Here is a 17513-nt window from a genome sequence, read left to right as displayed (position 1 = left end):
GATCACCCTCAAAATCTGTATGGCACAACTAGGGACCAAGGGTAACCTCCATGTGAAGTTTGAACAAAATCCCTTCTGTAGTTCTCAAGAAATATCGATAACAAACTTCAACTGCCAAAATCAAAGATGGCTGCCTGGCCGCCATCTTGTTTTTCCGATCACCCTCAAAATCTGTATGGCACAACTAGGGACCAAGGGTAACCTCCATGTGAAGTTTGAACAAAATCCCTTCAGTAGTTCTCAAGAAATATCGATAACAAACTTCAACTACCAAAATCAAAGATGGCTGCCTGGCGGCCATCTTGTTTTTCCGATCAGCCTCAAAATCTGTATGGCACAACTAGGGAGCAAGGGTAACCTCCATGTGAAGTTTGAACAAAATCCCTTCAGTAGTTCTCAAGAAATATCGATAACAAACTTCAACTACCGAAATCAAAGATGGCTGCCTGGCGGCCATCTTGTTTTTCCGATCAGCCTCAAAATCTGTATGGCACAACTAGGGACCAAGGGTAACCTCCATGTGAAGTTTGAACAAAATCCCTTCATAAGTTCTCAAGAAATATCGATAACAAACTTCAACTGCCAAAATCAAAGATGGCTGCCTGGCGGCCATCTTGTTTTTCCGATCAGCCTCAAAATCTGTATGGCACAAATAGGGACCAAGGGGACCCTCCATGTGAAGTTTGAACAAAATCCCTTCAGTAGTTCTCAAGAAATAGTGATAACAAACTTCAACTGCCAAAATCAAAGATGGCTGCCTGGCGGCCATCTTGTTTTTCCGATCAGCCTCAAAATCTGTATGGCACAACTAGGGGCCAAGGGTAACCTCCATGTGAAGTTTGAACAAAATCCCTTCAGTAGTTCTCAATAAATATCGATAACAAACTTCAACTGCCCAAATCAAAGATGGCTGCCTGGCGGCCATCTTGTTTTTCCGATCAGCCTCAAAATCTGTATGGCACAAATATGGACCAAGGGGACCCTCCATGTGAAGTTTGAACAAAATCCCTTCAGTAGTTCTCAAGAAATATCGATAACAAACTTCAACTGCCCAAATCAAAGATGGCTGCCTGGCGGCCATCTTGTTTTTCCGATCAGCCTCAAAATCTGTATGGCACAAATATGGACCAAGGGGACCCTCCATGTGAAGTTTGAACAAAATCTCTGCAGCAGTTTTTAAGAAATAGTGATAACAAGCATTGTTTACGGACGGACGACGGACGGCGGACGACGGACCACGGACGCAGGGCGATTTGAATAGCCCTCCATCTGATGATGGTGGGCTAAAAATATTATTGTCCTTCCCCAATGATGTTTCACACCAAATATGGATGTAATCCACTCAAGGGTTAAGGAGGAGTAGGCTTTTGTATAAATAGTCTTACGCATGATGCACGACGACGGACAAAACATGATGACCTAAAAATCAACTTAATATTGAATATTGCTAGGTAGGTCCCATTTAGTTAAACAGACCGAAGTTAGCAGACACTGTAACGTCGTTGCCGAGGACGTCATGTGACTATCGTAACTACGTAACGTCTGTCTAAACTCTTCCGAGAACGGGTCATGAACTCTCTGATTTCCGTTCGGCAATAATCGTAACTTCTATGGCGACCAGTTTAAAACGAAGGCATGTTTACAAGTATCGACTTTTAACAACTGCCGTACCAAAGCAATTAAGAAATCATTATAAATATTCTTTGATATATTATAATTTCAAATACATCTACAAATACTAACTTGAATTTTTGTTGATAGTTAAGTATAGTGTGGTTTTAATAGAATTTCCCCTATTGGGCAAGATATATACACAACTGTCATGTGCATGACAATGTCAAAATGAACTCAATATCTAGGCTTTTGTAAAGTCGAATACAGTAAAACAAATACTCCTTGTACCTATGACATACTAATTTGGTGGCAGCAATATATTCCTAACCTTTTTTTTTTTTAAATGAAATGTACATTTTTGTCGCATATTTTGCCAAAATTCGCGAGCTAAAAAACCAAAATTTACAAGTCAACAGTAATACATATTAAGTGGCAAAGATGCATACACACATTTTATCTTCTTAGTTATGTTCAAGATATATAGTATGAAAGGAATACAAATATCACTAGTTTAAATAGGTGATATGACCTTAATAGAGACATTTCATTTCAGCAATCGTTACATGAAAAGACCTTTAAACTTGAAGCAATGCTAACAATTGCATACTTGCTCCACGGTCCATACCAAATATTGATACCCTACTCAACTTTATCCTTCGATAAAAACACCAGAAAGATATACTTTAATCCGTAAGTAAATTAAATTGGAAAAAAGTTTATGCTTTATTGTAATAGGATGGAAAAACATACATACATGTATATGTATATACAAGTTTAGTAAAAAAAAGTCTGGTGTTGTTACCTTTTACAGTTTTTGCACTGGTTAAAACCCTGAAATATTTTTAACTATCGTTTTTAAGGCTTAAACAATTACATTAATTCTATAAAATCTCATAATCATGAAATGAAAACACCATTTACACAACTACAACTTATATATGGTGTGAAAAATCAACAATAAAAAATCTAGCAAATCTGCCATTTTATCACATCCTCAAATCATGCATATGGCCTCATTTCTTGATATACATTTTAGTTTATACATTCTTGATAGTACATTTTAGTTTATACAATGATGTCGCAATTGATTTCACCTTATTGTTATAGCTGTAGTAGATTTATTTGTACAAAAAATGTGTACATGTCAAAAACGTTCTGTTTGCAAATCTACTGAATCCTTACACCAATTAACATTCCTTTGTTCTGTGATTTTTCATTACAGCGTATTATGTCTAAATATATCAACCAATCATAATACAGAGAAGGAATCCCCGACAAAAGAAAACAGTTGTGTAGTGGATATTTAAAGGCAATTGGTCTATATTACCAACGTTGGGGCCGGGTTTGATGTGCGCCAATGATATCATTTCCAATTATTTTTTGTCATTTGAAGACTGAAATGTACAATATGTACGCTGTACTCACACCCGAGCCAAAGTCACAAAAGTTAAACAAATGCAATACATAACCACAGAGGAGTTGATGAAATTGGTTTTTGGACAGGAGCATACACCTAGTAAAGTAAACATACTACTGTAAGTAACACATCACACACATTTCACTACCATGGTCTTTTTTGGCATATCACAGTAAAACCATATATTTCCTATATATATGTGCAAATTTTAATGTTCTCTTAAACTGATTTGTCCCTTTAATACTAAAACGTTGGAACCTTGTACATGAATACAGTATATCATTTTAACTATATAGCTTCATTTGACTTGGTAATGATTAATTACAGAAGGAAGGAATTTTAATTGGTTTCTGGATTCTGTAGATTTTCACTAACAACACTCCTTGACATATACAAATGTTATGTACAAATAACTCTACTACTTATATAACAATAGGACTTTGACACACAATTTCACGGTACTTAATTATTTTGTTGTCGAAAAACGTGCTACAACTAACATAACATAATTGTATCAGTCTATTTTCTGATAATGTTATTTCCTGCATGGCACAGTTTGGTTATATGCAATAGTGACAAGTAAAAACATCACATCGGTTAAGTTACTGCATGTCAGGCCAATAATGCCAGTTTTCAAATGTTTTTTTTACAGGAGCTTCATACATCTGTGTATGTTTTCAGTATTTCCTGCAAAGTCTTGTGTCACACATGGTTCATTGCATTCTTCTGTCACACATGGTTCATTTCATGTCAAAGCGTTCTGGAAAATAAATTAATTTATATAATAAGATGAGACTCTAACAGAACTAACTTCTTTTAAAAAAATATCTGGTCTAAAAATGAATGTAGACAAAACTGAAATAATTTGGATTGGTAGTATGAAATACAGTAACGAAAGGATGCTTCCGGAATTCAATTTTAATTGGGGAAAAACTAAATTTACGCTACTTGGTATTGACTTTGGTATAAATCTGGATGATATACCAAAACTAAATTTTGACAAAAAAATTGTTAAACTGAAAAGTCTGATCAGCACCTGGAAAAAAGGAAACTGACTCCTATTGGTAAAGTCCATATCATAAAATCACTAATGGTTTCTCAATTTAACCACTTATTCATATCTCTTCCCAACCCAAGTGAAAAGGTTATAAAAGAAATAAATACAATTTTATTTGAATTTTTATGGGATAGTAAAACAGACAAAGTTAAAAGAGCCAATATCGTTCAAGAATATTTTAATGGTGGCTTGAAAATGGTAAATTTAAATGCTTTTATTAATTCCCTTAAATTAGGTTGGATCAGGAGATTATTCACCTGCGAAGGGAAATGGAAATCTATTTTAAAGGAATTAAACACATTGATTTTGATTTACTATTAAATATTGGTGGTGAATATATTTTAAAATGTATTAACCTTTGTACAAATGATTTTTGGAAAGATACTTTTAAAGCCTGGTATAAATTGAACAGTTCCAAAGAAGTTAAAGATTTACAAAATAAATCCTTCTTAACAGAAAGTATCTGGGATAACAAAAATATAATTGTTGATGGTAAACCTGTTTTCTTCAGGGCTTGGTATAGATTAGGAGTTCACACAATTGCTGATCTTCTGAAATATCAAATATACATAAATTTTTACTCTTTTGAAGAATTTTTACAAAAATATGATAATTTACACACCAACTTCCTTCAATTTCAAGGACTAATATCTGCTGTTCGTAAACGTCTGCCTAACCCTCAGCCGCAAAACCTATTACCACTTATACGTCCATATGTTCCCCTAAATATACGGATTTTCTTTTCAAATATGAAAAATTCAAAATTTCTATATGCTATTCTTAATAAGTCAGAAACTGAACCTACAGGTAAGCTGAAATGGCAAGAAGAATTTTTATTAGATGAAGAAGAGTGGAAGCATATTTATAACATTCCTTTTAAAGTAACAAAAAACACTAAACATCAATGGCTTCAGTTTCGCATTTCTAATTATATTCTGACAACCAATTCAAATTATTTAAGTCTAGTATAGTAGCTAGCCCTAAGTGTACTTTCTGTAATTCAGAGAGAGAAACAATGATTAATTTAATGTGGGAATATCGAGAAGTACAAAATCTATTGCAAAACTTTGAAACTCTTTTAGATGCTCTTTATATTCCTTTTTCAATTAACAAACAATCTTTTCTTCTTGGTCTTACAACTAACAACATTAATGCATCAGTCGATAATGTTATACTTTTAATCATTAAGCAATACATTTACAGAACAAGGTGTTTTCATAAAACCTTAAATATAAACACATTGGCAAAAAATATAAAAACAAATGTCTATTCATAGACATATTTTTGTACCATAAAGATTCACACATAATTGATTCCCATTTACAAATATGTTAATTAGTCCTAATTTGATTGGCCATAGGTCACTGACCACTGTAAGCCCCATAGTAGATTTATACGTCTTCTGATTGGTCAAGCCCCTGATTTAGCCCTTGTAAGACAAAGGGAGTCCCCACTATAGAGCCCCATCCATACAGCTTCAGACGCCATCTTTGAAAATTGGGAATATTTCTAAAAATGTCAGCATTTACATACTGTTTTAGAAGGTAGAAGAAATTTAAAACATCCCTCCAACCAACCCCGTCCTTCCAACCTTTATGTGTGAATTTATGGTTGTTTTTATTCTTATTAATATATCTTTGTATCATGCATATTGTAATCCTCATCCTTTGTTTTTCGTTAGGTTACATGTTTGTTGCGTTATTTTCGCTCACCTTCGCTAAAAATTTTCAAGAAATTTAAAATCATATTTCCTTATAAAATAAATCTATTAAAATAAACGGCTTCCCCTCTTTATCAGGGGTATGCCAAGATTTAAGAGCCATCCTATTATTTAGACTTTATTTCATGAAAATTTTGAGCAAACAAAGCTCGAGGTATGGACCAAGAAGCCTTGCTGATTTGAATGTAAACATGTATATAACTTTAATCTTTAGCAGGACAAAAAGAATATTATAATATTCACAGACACATATCAAATGGTCAAAATGATTTTTTGAAAGCAAAATTTATAAAAAGTTGGAGTAAGTGGACACCATTTATACAATTTGATATATGAACTACTTTTTACGAAAAAAAATAAGAACCAAGGATAAATTCTCTACCATTAGATAAAAAATACATATATTCCACATCTCGACTCTATCCTCCTATACAACTTTTTCCTCTCTAACCTATCTTTCTTAACCTCTTATAAATGTCATGTACAGTTGGGAGCAAGCTAAACTTGGTAGTGAAGTGCACTGGCCTGAGTGCACAAGTAAAGTTAACTCCGGTTCACTAGCTAGTGCACTAGAGTTAACATTGTAGTGCACTAGAGTTCACATTGTAGTGCACTAGAGTTAACAACGTAGTGCACTAGAGTTAACACTGTAGTGCACTAGAGTTCACATCGTAGTGCACAAGATAAATGAGCCTGATACTCCTACTTATTGCATAAATTGTACATGTACAATCTGTTCATGTATATATTTCATTGAATGGTTTTAAATATCTTTTAATTATTTCAGATGAATTACCAAATGTACTCTGTATTTAAAAAGTAGCATAACTAAGTGAGTATATATATGTAAATAATTAATTTATTAAATAAAATGGTTACTTTTATTGGTGTGCATTATTATATATAGGTTTCATCTGAGTAATTTAGCCTAATATGAGTTTTAATATTAAAGTAAAGACTATACCGTAAGCTGCAATATGGCTTGACCACATGCATCTTTTCTTTAGATAATTTTTTTTCAGAAAATAAATGAATTTATTTATTTATTAGGATAAAATATTTTATACTTGTTATAATACATTTACTAATAGCTACATTTATTACTCAGATCAAATATTAGGTATTCTAGATATAAATAGCTATATTTATTTTAATTTATTTCATGTATTTAATTAATTTTTTATTTGATTTTATTATTTATTTATTTGAATCATATATCTTTGTTTTTGCCATTCTAGAAATTAACAGCTATATATAATTTTATTTCACATTTAGAATGTCAGATTTTGTACATTTAGCAGTTTTGGCTATTATACCCTCATAAGTCGCTTGGTGAATATTACCTGTACTGGCCAGGCTCCAGGCCTGGGGCAATAACCAAATTGCAAGCTAACTGGGGTCACCTGTCTTGTCATGCATGACTGCCCCTCACCTAATCCTGTAATTACCTATGAAGCCAGTTCAATTAACACAAAAATTGTGATTCCTGAAAATACAGGTGAACAGGTGCCCTATGAGTTTTGATTTTTGAAAAGTTACAGAATTTTGCATTTTGTCAAGAGTCAACAATTTAACTGAAATAAATTAAGTTGATATTAGCTTCCTTTGTACCCAAATAACTCTGTCAGAGACATACAAATATAGATTTTATATGTCTCTAACTCTGTTAATAAATTCTAGCAAGAAATTTATATGGTTATTTATAATTAACAGCTGTGCAATTGGGACGATCAGTCTATCAAATTTGCGAAATCATTCCATATGATAAACGGACCACGTTGATGAGTCTAATTATTTAAATCAAATCCTTATTTCTGTTTAAACATATATTTCTACACATGTAATATTACATCATAATATTTGAAATATATTTTGATTGATATATTAAATTTTGATTTATTTCTATATACCGTATATATATGAATAAACATATGAAATCTATATCAAAATTAAGCAGCAAAAGTTGTGTACATTTATTAAAAGATTATTAACTAAAAGTGATGATCATCGACCTGCATGTACATTAAAATAATGTGGAATGTCGCATATAATTCATGTTGTGTTTTAGTGTTTACACATACATGTACACATAAAATACAATATTTTTATCATATACATATCAAGGATTTCTATAACTACATATGTGTACATATTAATAATTTAATTGTTATCATATTTAATTGATGTGTAATTGGTACAAAAGTCTGTCACATACACTGATATACATGTCCTGTACATTGTACATGGGGATACAGGTATGCAGCTGTACCAGCATACATAAATGACTTGTATACTGTAAACTCTTGGCACACAGGTCTGTCGTTATGGTCACTAGGCCTAGGGCCCTTTTCTCCCTATTTCCCAATTCCACCACTTGAGGTGACACCTTACCTGAGATGATCAGTTAGGCGTCACAGGTAAGGTATACCTATTTTCTTTAACCCCAGGGGGTCCATTATAGCATTCAATTCAATAGATATATATATATATATAGCATGCTGTGACAGCCTCTGTACCTGATTAGTTTAGTAAAGTCTAACTGTCTACTTGACCCCATGTGGTTTTGTGTCATATGATAATAATAATAATAATAATAATAAACTTACAGCTACTTTTTATCAAAATATGCCTATTCTTTCAATTGAGAATTATAAATTGTTATAATATTGTTTTTTCCCCTCAAAATGAAGATAATGTATTCACATTGTTTTGTATCTTGTTTTTATTTTATTTATATTTTTTGAGGAGATGGAGAGGGGTTTATTAATTATGTACTATATAGTTAAATTTATACTACATGTACATGTGTACATGTACATGTATATATGTGTATTCCAAACATGCTTCGAGACAATACCCTTTGGGCTCCTTTATACCCCAGCCCTACCCCAAACCTACCTAGCTATATTGTATGTGTATTTCGCCACTCTGACACTTAATTGAATGAATTGTTGAATGACATGAATTGTTTTACCTGAAATTTAACTAACATGCCGGTGTCATATCAAATTTGTATCCCCCATCAAAAAAGTATCGGGATACTTTTTTGCCCATCAAAATAGTATCCGGGGATACTTTTTTGCCCATCAAAAAAGTATCCCCCCTATCAAAAAAGTATCCCCCCCATGACATCAATAGTGATTGTTATAATTTTAGTTGGCAGTAAATCAAATGGTCATAAAGATATACCAGGAGTCCCTTTACAAGTACCAGGTAACTAATTACACCTGGTCAGGTATTACCTAACTACCTAATTAGTGGTGGGACGGACAGGTACAGGTGTGTCTATATATAGGCACTGTCAGATAGTCACCTGTACACAGTGGTATTACCAAATGTTTACCTGTACAGGTACATCATCCCATGATTTTATTGTGCTTGCAAATTGATACAATTTATTTATGTTTTCATGCAACCATATGTTTAAAACGATATATATATATAGCTCATTACTTGCATACATATTTTCAATTCATATAAATTATGATTATTCAATTATCAAGACCTTGGTTATATAGATACAAACACATTTATAAGCTTATATGTCTATATATGTACCAATTGATACATAGGGGGGATACATATTTGATTGCATGATTTTGGATCTGGAAAAAAAATAAAATAAAACTTGTCATATTTATTTCAGATAATATATTTACTAATTTGATGAATACAATGTAAATCATTTTATGAGTGAATATAAGTGTAAAATGGTGTGTCAATTGTAATTCAACTTTATATTAGGATATACACTATATATATGCAGGTATATATATATATAGTTGCATGAATCTGGAAATAAATCTACAGTTTTGTTGAAAACATCTCAGGGAGATACTTATATTAAAAGGATGTGCGTGTGGACAAAAATTATACAATATATCATGATGGGGAGGTACAGTACAGTTATAATTATAATGTCCATCAGAGGGAAAATTGATAAAATATCTATAGATTGAAATAAATATATATATTAAAATACATGACCAAAAGAAAGTATTTGGGGGAGATACTTGTATTATCGAAATGTGGGATTAGGGGGATACATATTTCATGGTCATCAAAAAAGTATCTAGGGGAGATTTAAGTGTCATATCTAGAAGGAATTAATACATATTTGTATAGCCATAGAAAAAGTATCTATGGAGAGAAGTCTACTATCAAGGGGTACGTAATGTATATTTGATGACCATAGAAAAAGTATCAAGGGGGAGATGAGTCTAATATCTAGGGGGGATACATATTTGATGGCAATCGAAAAAGTATCTAGGAGGTAATTGGTATGATATCTAGGGGGGATACATATTTGATAGCCATAGAAGAAGTACAGTGTGTATATAGAATCAGATTTCTTTAATAACTAGGGGGGATACATATTTGATGGCCATAGAAAAAGTATCTAGGGGGGAGATGAGTCTAATATCTAGGGGGGATACATATTTGATGGCCATCGTTAAAGTATCTATGGGGAGAGTATATATAGTCTAATATCTAGGGGGGATACATATTTGATAGCCATCGAAAAAGTATCCAGGGGGAGATTAGTCTAAATTCAAGGGGGGATACATATTTTATGGCCACCAAAAAATGTATCTAGGAGGAGATTAGTATGATATCAAGGGGGGATACATATATGATGGCCATCGTAAAAGTATCTATGGGGAGAGTATAGTCTAATATCTAGGGGGGATACATATTTGATGGCCATCGAAAAAGTATCTAGGGGGAGATTAGTATGATATCTAGGGGGGATACATATTTGATGGCCATAAAAGAAGTACAGTGTGTATATAGAATGAGATTTCTCTAATATCTAGGGTTGGATACATATTTGATGGCCATCGAAAAAGTATCTAGGGGGAGATAAGTCTAATATCTAGGGGGGATACATATTTGATGGCAATCGAAAAAGTATCTATGGGAAGATAATAGTCTAAAATCTATGGGGGATACATATTTGATAGCCATCGAAAAAGTATCCAGGGGGAGATAATAGTCTAAAATCTATGGGGGATACATATTTGATGGCCACCGAAAAAGTATCTAGGGGGAGATTAGTATAATATCTAGGGGGGATACATATTTGATGGCCATCGAAAAAAATATCTAGGGGGAGATTAGTCTAATATCTAGGGAGGATACATATTTAATAGCCACCGAAAAAGTATTTAGGGGGAGATTAGTGGAATATTTAGGGGGGAGACATATTTGATGGTCATCGAAAAAGTATCTAGGGGGGGGGTACATATTTGATGGCCATCAAAAAAGTATCTTGGGGAAATTAGTCTAATATCTAGGGGGATACATAATTGATAGCCATTGAAAAAGTATCCAGGGGGAGATTAGTCTAAATTCAAGGGGGGATACATATTTGATGGCCATCAAAAAAGTATCCTGGGGGAGATTAGTATTATATCTAGGGGGGATACATATTTGATGGCCATAAAAGAAGTACAGTGTGTTTATAGAATGAGATTTCTCTAATATCTAGGGGGGATACATATTTGATGGCCATAGAAAAAATATCCAGGGGGAGATTAGTATGATATCTAGGGGGGATACATATTTGATAGCCATTGAAAAAGTATCTAGGGGGAGATTAGTATTATATCTAGGGGGGATACATATTTGATGGCCATCGAAAAAGTATCTAGGGGGAGATTAGTGTGATATCTAAGGGGGATACATATTTGATGGCCATCGAAAAAGTATCTAGGGGGAGATTAGTATGATATCTAGAGGGAATACATATTAAATATTAACTAATCTCCCCCTAGATACTTTTTCGATGGCCATCAAATATGTATCCCCCCTAGATATTACACTTATCTCCCCCTAGATACTTTTTCTATGGCCATCAAATATGTATCCCCCCTAGATATTAGACTTATCTCCCCCTAGATACTTTTTCTATGGCCATCAAATATGTATCCCCCTTAGATATCACACTAATCGACCCCTAGATACTTTTTCGATGGCCATCAAATATGTATCCCCCCTAGATATTACACTAATCTCCTAGATACTTTTTCAATGGCCATCAAATATGTACCCCCCTAGATATTAGACTTATCTCCCCCTAGATACTTTTTCGATAGCCATCAAATATGTATCCCCCCTAGATATCACACTAATCTCCCCCTAGATACTTTTTCGATGGCCATCAAATATGTATCCCCCTATATATTAGACTTATCTCCCCCTAGATACTTTTTCGATAGCCATCAAATATGTATCCCCCTTAGATATCACATTAATCTTCCCCTAGATACTTTTTCGAAGGCCATCAAATATGTATCCCCCCTAGATATCACAGTAATCTCCCCCTAGATACTTTTTCGATGGCCATCAAATATGTATCCCCCCTAGATATTAGACTTATCTCCCCCTAGATACTTTTTCTATGGCCATCAAATATGTATCCCCCTTAGATATCACACTAATCTCCCCCTAGATACTTTTTCGATGGCCATCAAATATGTATCCCCCCTAGATATTACACTAATCTCCTAGATACTTTTTCTATGGCCATCAAATATGTATCCCCCTTAGATATCACACTAATCTCCCCCTAGATACTTTTTCTATGGCCATCAAATATGTATCCCCCCTAGATATCACACTAATCTCCCCCTAGATACTTTTTCGATGGCCATCAAATATGTATCCCCCCTAGATATTAGACTTATCTCCCCCTAGATACTTTTTCTATGGCCATCAAATATGTATCCCCCTTAGATATCACACTAATCTCCCCCTAGATACTTTTTCAATGGCCATCAAATATGTATCCCCCCTAGATATTAGACTTATCTCCCCCTAGATACTTTTTCTATGGCCATCAAATATGTATCCCCCTTAGATATCACACTAATCTCCCCCTAGATACTTTTTCGATGGCCATCAAATATGTATCCCCCCTAGATATTACACTAATCTCCTAGATACTTTTTCTATGGCCATCAAATATGTATCCCCCTTAGATATCACACTAATCTCCCCCTAGATACTTTTTCTATGGCCATCAAATATGTATCCCCCCTAGATATTAGACTTATCTCCCCCTAGATACTTTTTCTATGGCCATCAAATATGTATCCCCCTTAGATATCACATTAATCTCCCCCTAGATACTTTTTCAATGGCCATCAAATATGTATCCCCCCTAGATATTAGACTTATCTCCCCCTAGATACTTTTTCGATAGCCATCAAATATGTATCCCCCCTAAATATCACACTAATCTCCCCCTAGATACTTTTTCGATGGCCATCAAATATGTATCCCCCCTATATATTAGACTTATCTCCCCCTAGATACTTTTTCGATGGCCATCAAATATGTATCCCCCCTAGATATTAGACTTATCTCCCCCTAGATACTTTTTCGATAGCCATCAAATATGTATCCCCCCTAGATATCACACTAATCTCCCCCTAGATACTTTTTCGATGGCCATCAAATATGTATCCACCCTAGATATTCACTAATTTCTATCTAGATATTTTCTCGATAGCCATCAAATATGTATCCCCCTTTGATATTACACTTATCTCCCCTAGATAATTTTTCTATGCATGCATGGACATCAGATATGTATCCCCCCAAGATAACACACTTATTTATCCTCCCTGTTTGTAAAATTCCAGTTAAAACATATTGAGGATTGAATTATTGATGTATATATATGTATATATGCTTTCCAAATCTTAAAGCTATATGGTCCATAGCGGGATGAAATGTTTGATGGTGTGAAAATCATTCAGATTGAAAAATAAACATGTTTTTGATCTATGCAGGTTTAGATGAAAACATACCTACAGAAGTCCATTCACAATATTACTAAATAACACTGTGGAAATGTGAAATGAATTTGTAGACCACACCCACATTAAATTTTTTACCTAATTAGTTTTAATGCATATAAGTACGCATTTCACTGTATGATTGTTGCAGTGGTTGATTTACTGCCAAAATTCATTTTGAACTCTTAAATATTATTTGTACACGTAAATTGTGATATATGCATTCCATAATTGGATTTAAAGATATTTACTTTGTAATCTCCCTAAGATATTTTATGAGCACCATACATGCATGTACTGTACATACAGTAGTATTTTAGTTTAAAGATGATTTCATTGAAAAAAAGATAATGATTGATTATAATTGATTTTCAAATTCATTTATATATTATAGTAGATAGTCGGATGTTGACGCATATCAAACACAAAAAACCCTGAATGATGTTATAAAAATTTGTACAGGTAATTTTTCAAAACTCATATATTGGCAGCTCAATTAATGTTCAACCCCATCCAATATCTTCTGTCTGCCTCTGTGTCTGCATCCATAAAATGCTAAAACAGGTCCCCACCTATTGTATTAATTGTTGTGTGGTATTGATAAAAACAATGCTAGCTACATGTATAGCCCTGAGATAATCCCTGATAATTATATCCTTTCTTCTACATGTGTATTACAAATTAATGTCAATTATTGATCATGGTATTGTATAATGTATTTTATCTTGATCAATGCAGACACTTTAACAAACAAATTGATCATAAAAAAATATATACATCACATTGTATACACCATTTATTTATTGGAAAATATTAGGTTTCCAATTTGCAATAACATTTATATCTGCAGGCATGTTCATAATGCTTCATTATATTGGGGTCTTCCCCGAACACCAACTCTAATTATTTTAATGATCGAATCATATTGGAACTCATATTGGAACATATATATCAGCATAATATACCATGATGTTAAAAAAGTTTCTGATTGTATTTAATTTAATTGTGTATTATTTTGTTGATCACATAAAATTAGTTAAAGCATTTCTAACATTAGTTTTTAGATATTATCTATTCTCTATAATCATTATTATTTCCTTACTATATACATGTATTTAATTACACTTATATGACTATAGTGCATGCAGTTAGTATACACAGCTGTCGCTTATTTAATTGTGTATACATAAAATGCAAGTTTCATGTTATATCTGTACACTAAAAAGTATAATTAGATAGTTACATTTCAAAACAAATTTTATCTCATAGTTTGGTTTTGGATTGATGCTTATTCTCACTGTTGTGATGATGTGGTAGCTATATATATATATATATACACACAGGTAATTTTTATAGGTGCCCTCTACCTGTATCAGTGTCAGGTGTGACCCCCCCCCCCCCCCCCCCCCCCACTGTGCTGTTATGTAATACAGGTAGACCAGGTGTAATTTACTACCTGTACAGTCACTTTGTCACCTATATAGGCATATACTGCTGATTTTCTGTTTATTTTCTTAACATTACCAATCTTTATTTGGAAAGCATAAACAGACAATGGGGGGATACTTTTTTGATAGGGTGGATACTTTTTTGATGGGCAGAAAAAGTATCCGGATACTTTTTTGATGGGGGATACTTTTTTGATATGACACCGGCTCAGTTATACATACGACCATCATACATACTAGTCCAAGAAAAGGATGTGATTACGTGAATGAACGTGTAAAATCAGATATTTAGATAATATATTGTATAAATTTCTGGTAAAACCTATAATCTAGCTAGAACAAATGTAGCTTCATGAACACTGTATCTAAAAATACAAGTTATTTAATTGACAATTTTAATTGTCCATGCACACTGTTGGGATTACTTTAATCTCATCCCCCATATTACAATTCAATGTTAGTAATTGTAAGGTTCCATATGGTATCCGGAAAATTCATTCATTTATTTATTTCAAAATGAATATAAGTTATACCACAAATTTGAATATACTTGTATTTGTAAGGTTATACTGGAACATGTGTGTATCAAGTACAGGCACTGTAAAACTGAAGTGCACTACATAGTGCACTAGAGTTAACATTGTAGTGCACTAGAGTTAACATTGTAGTGCACTAGAGGTAACATTGTAGTGCACTAGAGTTAACATTGTAGTGCACTAGAGTTAACATTGTAGTGCACTAGAGTTAACACTGTAGTGAACTGGAGTTCACATCGTAGTGCACTCTAGTGCACTACAATGTTTAGTCTAGTGCACTACGTTGTTCACTACATGTGCACTACAAAGTGCACTAGATACCAAGTTTAGTTTGCTCCTAACTGTATGTCTGAACGAATGTGGGTGTATGGAAACCTTTGAATGTATATAATAATTTAAGTAAACTCTTTGGTATATGTGTTAGGGTGTGTGATTGTGTGTGTAAAAGTATAAATGTGAATGTCATGTAAAATTGATACAAATGAAATACTTTTGTTTTTGTATTTATGATGTTAAATTAATTGTCTTTGTCTGTATTGTCTGTAAAAATGAAAATGATTTCAAAAATAAAAAAATTATAAACAAGAGGCCCAAGGGCCTTAACGGTCATCTGACTATCTTGGCAACAGCTGTATAGGAAAATAATTAGATATGGTGTCATGGTAGCCATCTTCAATCTGGGATCATGCAACCAGAGATATAACAATACTTTGACAAGATCATATCAGCCGCATTTCATGTTTCAAGTTTCAGTTAAATTGCACTGGTAGAACTTGAGAAGAAGTTCAAAATGTGTTTTCAAGATGGCATCTGTGGCAGCCATCTTGGATCATCTGTGGCAGCCATCTTGGATTTTGGATCGACATAAAATATAACAACACTTGGTCGGGACCATGTCAGGATCATGCAGGTTTCAGCTTAATCACACTGGTAGAACTTGAGAAGAAGTTCAAAATTCAAGATTTTGGAATATTTGACTCTCATGACCTTGAAAGTAGGTCAAGGTCATTCATTTCCACAACATTGATAGCCCTTTATCTCAGCATGCTACTGACTAAATATGAATACCCTGGACCTTTCGGCTAATTAAAAGGTGTAGTTAAAAGATTTTAGCTTAATTGACCCCTGTGACCTTGAAAGAAGGTCAAGGTAATTCATTTTTATAACTATGGTAAACCTTCATCCCAGCATGCCACCAGCAAAATATGAATACCCTGGACTTTTGGGTTAGTTAACAAAAATTGTTCAAAGAATTCACCCTATTTGACCCCTGTGACCTTCAAAGAACGTCAAGGTCATTAATATTCACACTTTTGGTAGCCCTTCATCCCAGCATGCTACAGGCCAAATATGAGTACCCTGGACCTTTTGGTTAGTTAGAAGAAGTCGTTCAAAGATTTTAGCCAATTTGACCCCCGGTGACCTTGACAATATGTCAAGGTCATTAAGTTTCACAACTTTTGTAGCCCTTCATCCCAGCATGCTACAGGCCAAATATGAGTACCCTGGACCTTTTGGTTAGTTAGAAGATGTTGTTCAAAGATTTTAGCCAATTTGACCCCCGGTGACCTTGACAATATGTCAAGGTCATTAAGTTTCACAACTTTTGTAGCCCTTCATCCCAGCATGCTACAGGCCAAATATGAGTACCCTGGACCTTTTGGTTAGTTAGAAGATGTTGTTCAAAGATTTTAGCCTATTTGACCCCTGTGACCTTGAAAGTAGGTCAAGGTCATTAATTTTCACAACTTTTGTAGTCCTTTATCCCAGCATGCTACAGGCCAAATATGAATACCCTGGACCTTTTGGTTAGTTAGAAGAAGTTGTTCAAAGATTTTAGCCAATTTGACTCCCGGTGACCTTGACAATACGTCAAGGTCATTAAGTTTCACAACTTTTGTAGCCCTTCATCCCAG

General features: G+C 33.7%; 1 protein-coding gene and 1 long non-coding RNA gene across 4 annotated transcripts in view; both read right to left on the bottom strand.

Annotated features, from left to right (window-relative positions):
* The window catches only part of LOC138334748 (G2/M phase-specific E3 ubiquitin-protein ligase-like), a 206865-nt gene that overhangs the window by 32130 nt on the left and 157222 nt on the right, over positions 1-17513 (bottom strand). The gene's annotated exons all lie outside the window — the stretch shown is intronic.
* LOC138334745 (uncharacterized) overlaps positions 2325-17513 on the bottom strand; it is a 40342-nt gene continuing 25153 nt past the window's right edge. For both annotated transcript variants that reach the window (XR_011210150.1, XR_011210151.1), the window contains exon 7: positions 2325-3791. This is a non-coding gene — a long non-coding RNA (uncharacterized lncRNA). The remainder of the gene's footprint in view (positions 3792-17513) is intronic.

Source organism: Argopecten irradians, chromosome 11 (assembly GCF_041381155.1).
Source record: "Argopecten irradians isolate NY chromosome 11, Ai_NY, whole genome shotgun sequence".
Classification (NCBI taxonomy): domain Eukaryota; kingdom Metazoa; phylum Mollusca; class Bivalvia; order Pectinida; family Pectinidae; genus Argopecten; species Argopecten irradians.
This window is presented reverse-complemented; position numbering and strand designations above follow the sequence as displayed.